Source organism: Strix aluco, chromosome 1, assembly GCF_031877795.1.
Source record: "Strix aluco isolate bStrAlu1 chromosome 1, bStrAlu1.hap1, whole genome shotgun sequence".
Classification (NCBI taxonomy): domain Eukaryota; kingdom Metazoa; phylum Chordata; class Aves; order Strigiformes; family Strigidae; genus Strix; species Strix aluco.
In genome coordinates, this window is record NC_133931.1 from 570,762 (window position 1) to 583,631 (window position 12,870).

Here is a 12,870-nt window from a genome sequence, read left to right on the forward strand (position 1 = left end):
AGGGTGGGACAGACCCACTCCGGCAGCCCCCGCCAGCCCCAGTCGTTCTGGGGTTCAGTCATGAGGGAGGAGATCCCAAAGAGACCCCTCTCCTCCCACCCTGAGCAATTCAGATGGTAGCCACTAGGTTTCAGAGTAAACATGGGCTCGCTCAACTATGGATGGCAGCCTGCCAGTTGCTGCAACCACACAGCTGAAATCTGCTTCATGTCTGACAGGAGGAAGGACTAAAAACCTCCATAAAAGAGCCAAAATATTGCCCCGCTCAGTGCAGATCTGGGTGGGGGCCCCTGCTGCCCTCTGGGAAGCTCTCCTGGATGTGCTGGTGCGGGAAGTCCTGGGCCTTCCCAGCTTGACCTTTCTCACCGACAGCACGTGCCAGAGATAAGCTCTGTCGGGGGAGGCAGAGGATGGCGTTCCCTCAGCCTGCCTCGTCCCCGAGCGCGCCCCTCCCTCGCCGCGCTCCCCCAGGGCCATCCCGGGAGGCCGCTGAAGAAACGGCAGCAGAACTCGCCGCGATGGCTGCAGCCGAGCCACCGGCTGGGGCAGCCGCCCCGGGACCAGCCCCGGCCCACGCTCACACCCCTGCCAGCGGCTGCAGTGTGCGGGGGCCGGTCTCCCCCTCCCTCCCCACCTCCAATCTTTCCGTGCTGATTTACTGCCCACAGAAAAAGTTTCCCTCTTCGAATCCAAGATTCCTTGCGTTTTGGCTCCTGCTCCCGCAAACCCGAATCAACTGTTAATTTTGGCAGGTCCTTTTCTTTGCTCTGACCGTGGTCGGACTTTTCCATTCTCAACACCTTGGGAGCTGTTCCCGCGGGGGGGTGGGGGTGGTACAGGCATCCCCCTCTCTTCCTGGGCACTCTGCCCTCCCCGTTACGAGTCACGGACTGGGAGGACCCGCTGCTGCTGCTGCTGCACAGCCAAATCCAATCCGGAGCCCCCCACTCCCCACCCCGGGCTGGTGTTTACTGGCACATTACTGGCAGAGCTCAGGAGGCAGCCAGGTAGGTCTGGAGAGGTCCCGCTTCAGCGTGGTCTTCTCTGGCCCAGTGGGCAACCGCCCAGCGCGGCAAAAAGGAGCCGGGCTCGGTGCAGCTCCGAGTGGGGAGCAGCTGTCTGGCAGGGGAGGCCACGGAGATCCACCAGCAGAGCTGGGGAGGAGAGAAACCACAGCAAGAAGTCGCTTCGCGGGGGAACCTGTGGTTAAGCAGATTTGCAAGTGGCCCCACAAACACGTCCAGCGCCAACGGAGGGTGAGAGGCACCCGCCACACCTTCCAGAGGCCGAGGGCCGCGGACCTGAAGTGCTGGAGCCCCAGAGGTGCTGCCTCGTCCCTCGCTGGGACGCCCAAAACCTGGCGCTGGCCTGTGAACAGATTCCCCCTTCCCCGCCGTGAAGTGCTGCCTTATAAAGGAGCCGCCCACATCTCGCTTCTGTGCAGAGCAGGCCCAGCTCGTTAAAGATTACGAGATGTAAAGGCAGAGCACAGGCCTCCTGCCTCGGCGCCTTCCCAAGCAGGGCAAGGGGGATGGGGTGGGAGAGAAGGATGGGGCGACGGGGCCGGGGAGCAAAGGCCTGGGGATGCGCAGCCCCCACTGCCAAAGCACCCGTGCGCATCGCGCTGGGGAGGGACGGGTTCCGACATGGCCCTGACTGTCCCTTGCACTGACTTTTCTCCTGGAGAAGGGACAGAGCCAGGCACAGGCTCCATCCTCCAGCTGGTTTGAATCATGCCCGGCAGCCCCCTCCCCGGATCCTCTCTCCCAACCACCCGGGAGCAGAGCTGAACCCCGACGAAATGACGTCCAGCGCACGCCCTCACCGCCGAATGGTGGGGCTGGCGGAGGCGACCCAAAGCCCCTCGCTCCTGGCCAACCCCCCCCAGCACATTGGATATGCACCTGCGTGTGTCCCCCCCCCCAGTCCTGGCTCCCCCCTCCTCGCCCAAGCCCCGTTCCACAAGCCGAGGAAGGATTAGCCGGCACAGCAGGAGCAGCACGCGATCCAGCACCGCTGCTCCCAGGGACCTGCCAGAAAGAAAGAGCAGAGTCTTCCATGTCAACATTCCTCCTGCTTAGGAAAACACGGCCCTGTTCCCCTGAATAGCCTATTAAAGAGAGATTTCCTGCCGGGTGGCGGAGAGAAAGCAGAGGGAGGCACCGCAGCCTGGCCAAGATCAGGGATGCGTGATACAACTGACCGCTCGCCGCCGCGCCGGCCCCTGGCACGGCCCAGCAGCCCTGGGGGGGACGTCTGTAAGCAGGGGACACAGCCAGGAGCCAGCAAGGGAGGGCTCCGTGTCCCGTGTCCCTCCATCTTCCCTCTCCGGGAGGAACGGCTCTGAGGAGCGCAGGGCCGTCCTGCCCAGCAGCCTCCCCAGCTCAGGTTTCCTCTTCTCCCTGCACCATCGTGGCCGTCCCACAGGTTGTCATACGCATGGAGGAGGGATGGGGTCAACGCTGGGCACGGTTGATCTGGGCCCTCTTTGGAGGCCGGTTACAGTCCCCGTAGGCCAGAGAGCTGAGCTGGTCCTGGCCCGCAGCCCCCACTAGCCCACGGGCACACGCGGGGCTCAGCCCTCACCCCCAGAGCAGAGTGCAGGGTTTATCTCAGCTGGGCCCAGTGCTAGTGGTCAGTGTTGGGTTTAACAGTCAGTGTGAGGTTGATGGTTGGATTAGATGATCTTGAAGGTTTTTCCAACTGAAATGATTCTGGGATTCTGTGAAGCTCCCAGCACCGAGGTCACGCACCTGGCAGCTCCGCCGTACCGTGATTCCTGAGGGCACGGCGCAGGGCCAAGCAAACTGAGAGCAGTACAATGACCAAGAGCCCCCGAGTGACTTGTGGGGAACAGCAAGGGAAAACAAGTTCTGCTGGAAAAAAGGCCACAGAAAAAGCACCGCAGCTCCACAAGTTTCTCTTGGCGTCTCTGGCCACCCAACTCTCACAGAATCCCAGAATCATCCAGGTTGGAAAAGCCCTTGAAGATCCTCCAGCCCAACCATGAACCTCACCCTGACCGTTCCCAACTCCACCAGATCCCTCAGCGCTGGCTCAACCCGACTCTTCAACCCCTCCAGGGATGGGGACTCCCCCCCTGCCCTGGGCAGCCCATTCCAACGCCCAACAACCCCTTCTGCAAAGAAATCCTTCCTAAGAGCCAGTCTGACCCTGCCCTGGCGCAGCTTGAGGCCATTCCCTCTTGGCCTGCCGCTGGTTCCTTGGCTCAAGAGACTCATCCCCCCTCTCTGCACCCTCCTTTCAGGCAGTTGCAGAGGGCCAGGAGGTCTCCCCTCAGCCTCCTCTTCTCCACACTAAACCCCCCCAGTTCCCTCAGCCGCTCCCCATCACACCTGTGCTCCAGACCCTGCACCAGCTTTGGCAAAGGTGAGATGAGGTGCTGGTACCACAGCCCAGAGCCTTTCTTCCAGCGCTCACAGATGCAATATTTGCACTTCAGGGAGCGCAAGCGACGTGTGACGCTGCTCTCCCCACCTTCAGGAGGCAACAGCTCTGCCCGGGGAAACGGGCTTGGCGCTGGCAGCCCAGCTCTCCCCCCAAGCTCCCGCCATGGACAGGCAGCCTTTGTTCTGCCACCTCCTTTAAATGAAGAAGGAAACCACGTGTGTCCCGAGCGCAGTGGCCGGGATGTCACAGTGCTCCCAGCTGGCTGTCGACACAAGGCCCCGGAGCCTCCTCGCACCACCCTGGTCTCTTGGAAGGAATCAGGATTTCTCCTCTGGGCGCACAGACCCGGGTCATGGCCTCTGCACCCGCCTCGCTCCAGCCCAGGGAGCTTTTTGCAGGGGTTTGTGTGGGACCTCGCTCCTTGAGGGCAGCGCCCCAGCACGGCAGAGCCTGGGCGAGGCAGAAAGCTCCAGGCAGGAGCCACATCACGGAGCGCTGCGGGTTGCTGCTCCCCGAAGCACCCTGGAAAGCCACCACCCACCCCTGCCTGCCACCCGCCACGCTGGGGCTGCCCCATGAGCCTCTTTAAGCAAAAAAAAAAGACAAGGTTTTAATGACTCCCAAGTCCCTTAAAGAAACATTCCCACAAAACCAGCTCCTGGCGCATCTCCTTCCCCTCCTGCCACCCGAGCCCGGCTCCAGAAGGAGGTCGCAGCCTCACAGCAGCCCCTCGGAGGGGCAGGACACTCTCCCGGAGGCAGATGGACTCGCGGCCCGTCGAAATAAAGTGTCTGATTGTCACCCACCTCCATCACGCCTGAGGAACGCATAATGGGAAAACCCGATGTGGTAGGAAAACCTGACGCTGGGAGAGGAAAGAGACAGGACAAACTCGTGCGGGGGCAGGCGAAGGAAAAGGGGGTTCAGGGTCAGTTTGCTCCCCAAGAGCTGGCAGACAGGGAGGGGAGAGCCAGGCCCCCCAGCCCGGGCGAAGGGCAGCGGCCAGCCCGCGGGGGAGCCTCGGCCGTGAGCGATTTTCAAGACTCGTCGGCCATCGGGAGAGGCTCTTTCCTAAACAAAGAGGGATCGCTCCGGAGCTTCGGAAACATGAGAAAGAGCCCCGCTGCCAGAGCGCAGGCTGCGAGCGAGCCTTGCAGCTGGGGTGGGATGCAGAGGGAAGTGGGGACACGCTCTGGGAGCGGGGGGCCGAGGCCAAGTCCTCTGGCAGCTGTCGGTTCGGTAGCCGGCAGAAGCCATTAACGGCGTTTGGCTGGAGAGCAAAGCGACGCGTGGTTCCCGGACACACAAACAGGCGCTCGGCAGCGGCTCCGCACGCTCTAGAGTTACAGCCGAGCCCCGGAGGCGAGCGCAGGCACAGGCCGATGCTTCCGATCGCGCCGGGGCCTCGGCGGTGCGGCTACTGCAGGGGCTGGAGCGCAGCCGGCTCAGCTCAGGGACCGCTCGAAGGTCTGGGCCTTTGCCCCCCTGGACGGGCTCTGTGTTTCTGATGGAGGAAGAACCGTCCCCACGGGCTGCAGAGACCTGGATTTCGGTCTTGAGGCAGCTCCTGCCTCTGCAGAGCGATGCCGACAGCCCGCGCACGGAGCCAGCTCCCTCCCACAGAATCATCGAGGTTGAAAAAGCCCTCGAAGCTCCTCCAGTCCAACCATGAACCTCACCCTGACCGTTCCCAACTCCACCAGATCCCTCAGCGCTGGCTCAACCCGACTCTTCGACCCCTCCAGGGATGGGGACTCCCCCCCTGCCCTGGGCAGCCCATTCCAACGCCCAACAACCCCTTCTGCAAAGAAATCCTTCCTAAGAGCCAGTCTGACCCTGCCCTGGCGCAGCTTGAGGCCATTCCCTCTTGGCCTGCCGCTGGTTCCTTGGCTCAAGAGACTCATCCCCCCTCTCTGCACCCTCCTTTCAGGCAGTTGCAGAGGGCCAGGAGGTCTCCCCTCAGCCTCCTCTTCTCCACACTAAACCCCCCCAGTTCCCTCAGCCGCTCCCCATCACACCTGTGCTCCAGACCCTGCACCAGCTCCGTTGCCCTTCTCTGGACACGCTCGAGTCATTCAAGGGCCTTTTTGGAGTGAGGGGCCCAAAAGTCACAGAATCACAGAATTATCTAGGTTGGAAAAGACCTTGAAGATCATCTAGTCCAATCAAGTCGAGGGAGCCTGGCGCCTCGTGGCCAGGGCAGGGGGCAAAGGGCATAAATGAAAACCTGTGAAATTCCATCAGAACATCAGGAAACACTTGTTGACTCTGAGGGTGGCAGAGCACCGGCACAGGTTGTTAAGGGGAGGTGGGGGCACCTCCGTCCTTGGGGATACTCAGAAGTCACCTGGACAGGGCACAGGGCAGACACGACACGACAAGGGCCCCCTTCTCCCAAGGAAGGAGCCTCGGGGAAGCAGGACCCCCTCTCCAGCCCAGCCCAACTCCGAGCAGAGCAGAAGCTGTGGGGGTGCTGCAGCTGAAGCCGGCTCGCACGGCTCCGCTCAGCGTCCACCTTTTCCGCAGCAGCGTGATGCTGCCGCTCGCGACCAGCCTGCACTCTCCTTCGCAGGACATACAAGTTGCACCCAAATTCCACCCGGACTCTCCCCCAAGCCACAAAAAGAGACACGAGGCAATGCCAGCGGGCTCCCGAGGCTCCCGTCCCCAACACCCAGCGCCCTGCCCCGCTCGGCCCTCACTGCCCTGCCGCAGAAGGAAGTCAGATTGTTTTGACAGACTCATCTCTGTTGGCAGTTACGAGTCCGCTCGCTATCTTCCAGAGGTTTGCAAAGGGCTTGATTATTTTGTTCCAGAGATTTTCCAGGAATTGAAGCGAAGTTGAGCGGTGTTTTTTTGGACAAGTTGCGCTACTGGATAGGGAGAGATGAAAAAAAAATATTTCAAAAATCAGTGAGGCCAATCTGTGAGAGAACCGTGAGTGAGAGGAAGGAGGGACCGGACTCAGGCCTGAGCCCAGCGCTGCCTTACCCCAGCCTGGAGGTGACGGAGCAGCGGCGGAGCGTCCCTGTCCGGAGCCGGGCACACAGCAGCTCGTGCTGTGCAGAGCCAAAGCTTCCCGGAGCAATTCCTGCATCAGGGATACGCCAGCACCCAGAGCCCACGGCTGGGACACGGCTGGGCCCCAAGACAGCCCGAGGAGAGGTGAGACACCGGGGGAGCATTAGCACCCAGGAAAGGGGGTGCAGCCTTCACGCAGGAAAGGCCTTTCCCACCCTGCCAACGCCATCACCAGACTCACTGCTCCAGGTGAACCCCGAGGCGACCCTTCCCCTTGCTCTGCTCTAAAGGCTCGGCCTGCTGAGCGCAGGGCTCCTGCCTTTCCCCCCAGAGCCGGGTTAGGAGTTTATAAACTGACCTGGCTGGCTTTGAATGAGGATTTTAATTCACCAGGCATCCACAAAGTTCCCTTTGCCATGACTTAAAAGCAACGCCGAGTGCTTGCTGCACGCAGCTCTGCTGGAGCTGCAAATCCCAAGGATTGGCCCCCCGTGAGCTGGACGGCTTCCACATCCCTTCCCTCCTCCGCCGTCACCGTCCTGCGCTTCGTGGCCGAAGCCCCAACCCCACCAAAAAGGCCAAATCTTCTGCCCCTCTGTTATCTTCAGGCAGCATCGAGGAAGAAATCACCAGGGTAGCAAGATCAGCGCTTGGTTTTTTTGGTTCATTTTGGTTTTTTTTCCCTGGCGCTGAATCATTAGCGATTCTGTCAAGTTTGTTTATGGCTTGGGACTTCCAACAGGCTTTCTGTTTTTTTTTTTTTTTTTTAATATGTCAAAAGTCTTCTGAGAGCACAACTCTCGGAGGCAAAGTCCAAATAACTGTTTCCACGCCCAGGTTGCCCGTCCTGCGCCCAACAGCAGACGTCTCAGGAAAATAAGGGCGCTTGTGCTGTTCTTCACTTGAGTCATGCACCTCTTCCCAACAGCCCTGACTGTCAGGACACTTCTTCTTTCTCGCCAGCTCCAAAGTATCTCCTTCCTGGCCTGGGATCTAAGCTGCCAGCTACACCCAGCTGACGTGTGCTCAGAGGAATCCCAGCAGGCACAGGCCACTCTGAAGCTCCCTCGGGAGCCGGCGGCCCGCCCCAAACCTGGCAGTGAAATACCAGTTTGCAAAGAGCCTTTTTATATATATATTTATATATAAACCCACATTTCTGAGCACTGTCTTAGGAATCAACAGTCACCACAGCAAACCCAGGAATCTTCCCAAATAGCTCCCTGACACAGCTGGGGCTGTGAAAGCCAAACAAAACCCTGGGTGAGATGAATGCCGAAGCCGGAGGGGTGCCGGTTTCCACCGCGCGCTCTCCCACCACGGGCCGTTTGCCTACAGCGCCGGCAAAACCGCGCTCAGCCAACAGGCACGGCGGGAGCAGGGACCCGACGGGCGGGAGACGCAGGGTCGAAGGACCCGGGGGCAAGAAGCATGGGACGCTGTCACCAGGAGCGGGAGGGAGATTTGCAGAGCTTCCCTGCTGGAGATGCGTCCGTCTGGTGGCAAATATCAGCACTGTCCGCTTAAACAGGCAGCAAATATCTGCTCGGCACGTTACAGCTTGAGGAAAATAATCTTTGGGCTGGAGCGTTAGCCCTGGCCTAACAAATCAACCCACCCCAGTCCTCTGAACTGGCCAAGCAGCCTCCTGCTTCCTCTGCACGTTCCCCAGTACCCGGAGCGGAGCCGAGCCTAATGAAGTGGGACATTGGAACAGCGGCCAGCGATTCAGGTCTGGAGATGCACATTCGGGTCTGGAGATGCACGTGTCCCCAGGCTGCTCCGCCTGAAGAGGAGGGAGGCCGAAGCCAGCCCCCGAGCTCGGGCCAGCGGAGCCAGGACCCCAGTGTCGGGGCTGCCTGGAGGGAAAGAAATGCCCACGCCTCTGGGTGAGGGCCAGGCTTGTGAGGCACGCGGACACGCTGCTCCTCCGGGAAGAGACCACTTGTTGGTTGAAGGATAAGCAGGATTCTGGGCTTCCCGGCAGGAGGGCTCTGCCCGCCGAGGCAGCGGAGGGACGGGGATACCGGCTGCGCTCACCAGCCTCGCAGGAACAGAGGGCGAGGAGGCCGATGTGCCTTTCACTGCCTTGCTGGGTGCCAGGGCTGGTGCCGGGCGCTGCGGGCAGCCACAAACGGTGGGGGGATGTTGCGGTGCAAGTCCTGCCGGGACAATGGGAGTGGGAGAGGCAGGGGACACTGCCAGAGCTGCTGAGGTGGTGCAAGACTCCTCCGCCCGATCCAGTGCCAGGGAAATACTCAGCTTTGTCCGTCCTGGATTTGCGGGCAGGCCCATTCCTGCCTCCCTGCCTGCTCTCGGGGAAGCCGCGGCTGCCTGCGCTGCGCAAAGGGAAGGGGACGCGCGGGAGGGGACGCACACGGCACCGCCGAAAGGCATCCCCGAGCCCAGTGAGCGGGCGCTGCCGGCAGCGGTGAGCTCACACCGCCCCGGCACGATGCTCTGCCGTGAGCAGGAGCACGGCCTTTCGATTCCCGGCAGGATCCCCGAGCTGTGGGAAGCGCTGGGCAGGGGCGGGTGAGCCCCCCCGAAGCAGATCCCAGGTCGCCCCGATGGCAGGAGCCTGCTCGGAGAGACGTCAGCTCGCTTTGGAAAGGACAGGCCGTAAGCTGAGCCTCAGCAGAGCGCGCAGAGCCGGCACGCAGAGGGGGAAAGCAAATGGAAAAAAAAAAAAGAAGAAAGAAAGAAAGAAAAGTTTCCACTCATCAGCCGAAAGTTGTTGTGGGTTTCTCGCTCTCTTTGGGTCAGGGACCTGATCGTTTAAGTGTATTCGGTGATGTCATTCCTTCCAGAAGGAAAAAGCCTTTCCTGCCCCAACTGAGCTGCTTTACAAACGCTTTAAATATCAAGCTTGGGGCAGCCAAAAGACAGAGTCATTTAGCACTTTTTCTTTTTTTTTTTCTTATGGTTGATTGTATCAGCACCGGTTAATTGGTGGCTTTCCCCTCTGCTCTCCACCAGCCTCCCCTGGACCTCGAGGTTTTCCTAACCCTGACCTGGAGAGAAACCCACCCTCGAGGCCAGCGTGCCGGGGACAGCCCCCGCCAAGGGGCTGCGCGGAACCAGCCCCCTTTCCGTCCCCAGGACGCAGCCGGAGGACGCGCGGCGAGGGCCGACCCGTGGCCAGCAGCAGCGTGGGGAAGGGGCTCCGGCCCCGGTTCCCCCACCCTCCATCCCACAGAAACTTTCTGTTCTGGCTGCGAACACTAGAAACTCGAGCGAGCACCCGTGCCACTCGCAGCTGCCGATGTTTCCCCTCCTGGGTGAGCCCAACAGCACTGAAATGCAGCCATGGGGTCGGTCCCGAAGCCTCCCCGCTCTTCACGGGGGAGCAGGGGGCACGGCTCGGGCCCCTCTGTCTCTGTCCAGCTGGCACTTAAAGCTCAAAGAGCCACAGCCGGGGTCTCTCCGCCAGCCCGTTTCCCTTTTATCAGGAAACCCACGGCCCCTCCAAACATCAGCGGGGAAGATCGCCATTGGTAGCAGCACTTGCCCAAAGACTGGGGGGGTCTGGCGAGAGAAGGTGGCTGCCAACTGCAGCCCCTCCGCGCAGGAGGGGCCACCCCCATCCATCGCCTTTCGCTGTTGGCACCCCATCACCCCACCCTGCGCACGCACAGGGAGCAGGGGTTAGGGACCACAAGGTCCTGAGAGCATCAAGTTTGATTTTAAAACGGTGCAGCTCCAGCTGTTCTTGTTATTCACATTAGTAGCTGCAAACTTGAACGCTTGCAAAGCCTCTGGCACCACCGGCACCTCATGGCCGTGAGACCCGCGGGCCAGCGGCGTGTAAGATAATCCGTCTGCACGGTGTGCGCGTCCCTCTCCTGCCATTTCAGTTTTAAATCTGACACCTTTTCATCTTGTCAAATATCCCCCCGCGCTCCCTTCGACATCCTCTTATTGTGTCCTCTCAGACTCCGCTTCGCCTCCAAACGACACAAATCTTGTCTTTTCACATCTCTTCATCTGTAGATTCCCCCTCCAGGCCACCCATTATCCCCACGAGCCACCTCTGGAGCTCCTTTTTCTCTCCCTACCTCTTTTCAAAACGGAATAATGGAAATGGGGCATGGCTCTGCAGCTGGAGGGCCTCACCGACGGGCTGTAACGAAGCTGTCAGTGCTTTCCTTCTTGCATCCCATTTCCAACTCCTTCCCGAGGCCGAGCACGGCAGCTTTCACCGTGTACTTTCCAACAACTTTGTTTCTGTGGGCAACTGGTTCCTCGGGAGCCCAGGAAGGCCCGAAGGAGCCCACGCTACCCTACAGCTGCATCCTTCAGCGCAGGTAAATGCGGGTTTGAATCACCTGGATTTGAAGCTCCCCCCCCGCTCCCTTTCCCCGTGTATAAAACAACTGCAGCACATCGGATGGGAACAGGCCCATTTTGGAAAGGACACAGCAACACTAACATGTACTCTCCCCTCAACAGAAAAGGGCAAGAAAAGAAAAATTAGTGAATCCAGCAGGAGAAACACCTGCCTGCCCAGCAGCCAGCTCGACTCAGGAACCTGCTCTCATGTGCTGCCCCTGGGCAAGCTGGGGGCGGTGGCGGGGGGCTCCCGGCTTGGGGCGCGGGGTTACGGTGGCAGGCACAGCCTGGGAGCCCCGTGGGGCTCTGCCCCAGGGTACCCACAAGCTTTTGCCGAGCTGTGAGGGCAGAGGGGGGAGCGAAGGAGCCCCGACCTTCCCTCCACAGGGCCGGGGAGAGGCCGAGCCCCCCAGGCCGGCGGCAAAGCACCCGCTGGGTCCCTCCTCTCCGGGTTCCGCCACTCTCCCCGCTCCTCTCCCGACACCCGGGGCTCCTCGCAGCCCTTTCCCTTCGCACCTCCACGGCCCAGCGCGTGCGGCCGCCCGGCCAGACACGCTCGCGGTGGAGATTTGCCGAGCGGTTCGTGCGGCCGGCGAGCGGGAAGCCCGGAGCATCTGCCGGAGCCAGGCAGGTCGGGAAGCACACGCACAGCCGCGCGCACACACACACACACACACACACACACACACACACACGGAGCGATGAGTTGAAGGAGCTGTCTGCCAGCAGCACATTCTGCAGGATTTTTTTTTTTTTTTTTTTTTCCCTCTCTCTTGGCTAATCAGCTACTGAAAGAAGAGCTCCCTCAGCCCCGCCAGCCGCTGCGCCCCCCCCCACCGCCCGGGTCAGCTGCGCTGCGGAGGAGGGAAGTGGGCTTGGAACAGCCGCCGGCTCACCGAGGAGCACTCAACGCGCCTTCATTCATTATCCACTGACATATGGAATAGTCATTGCGGGAGGAAACAGAACCAAACAAAAGCCCCAAACTGCTTCCTCCCAGCGAGGCCCTGACAGCCTCGGCAGCTCACGGCCATTCATCTCCGAGCGGCCGAGAGGAAGGGACGCTCGGGCTGCGTGGCGAGCGCCGGAGGGATGGCTGAGGCGGGGGGGGCCTTGGCATGGGGACCGGCTCCCCGGCAGCACCGGCACGGGCTCACCGGGGCTCTCGTGCCGCCCCGGCGCGGGGACCCTGCCCGTTGGGCACCGGGAGAGGGCCCTGCGTGTGACACGGGCTCCCCTACCCACCCTGGCCCGGCCAGGAAACCAATTTATTTTGTTGTGTCTCTTCTCGGAGCACACGGCAGAGACCGGGGCTGGGCGGCCGGCCAGGCCGAGCGCCGGCAGCTGCCAAGTGAGCAGGAGCGCAGCTAGAAGAGATTTAGTCTGTGCTAAACACAGGGGCATAGCAGGTCTGAGCTATTATTCTTTATTAAAGAGCTCCGAAGCCCAGGCGCAGGCGGAGGGGAGAGTGCGCAGGCTCGGAGCCAGCGGCCGGTGGGTGAGTGACAGCCCGGCACAGCCCACGGCACCGGCTCTTTGCCCAAAATGCTGCCGGTTTAGGGAGCAATCCTGCGCCCCGTTAGGGGTTTGCGGGTGAAACCGGGCAACGGGGAATCGGGGAGCACCCCAGTGTGACCAGTGGGGAGAGCCAAAGGGGACAGGGACCCCTTCCCCCAGCAGCACCCGACTGCCACCCAACGCCGCGGTGTGAACAAGCACAGGGGGGTTATTGCCCGTCACGAACATTTCGAGCTGCCACCGCTAAAGGTAACAGTCAGGTCAGAGATAATTATCACGCAGATAGATGTAGGCAGGGAGCACAAGGCTTCATCTCCACCCAGAGGCTGCTAAATTGCCCCCAGCAGTGACCAGAGCACAGGGACCCCATCAGTCCTGCCCCGGCATGCCGGCCACCTGCCCTGACCCACGGACGAGGGTCGGGGCCCCCAATCCGGCAGGAAAGCGGGGTGCTGCGGCCATGGCAGCTCCAGCTTCCGCAGCTCTCCCCACTCTGCTCTCGCGGTGCCAGTTGAGGCCCCTGGACTGGGACTTCTGGGGAAATGGCATTGCCTCTTGGGGCGGGTGGACCGGGACCCTTCGCCATCG

General features: G+C 61.2%; 1 protein-coding gene across 1 annotated transcript in view; it reads right to left on the minus strand.

The window, feature by feature from the left end:
• The window catches only part of BOP1 (BOP1 ribosomal biogenesis factor), a 65,503-nt gene that overhangs the window by 33,349 nt on the left and 19,284 nt on the right, over positions 1-12,870 (minus strand). The gene's annotated exons all lie outside the window — the stretch shown is intronic.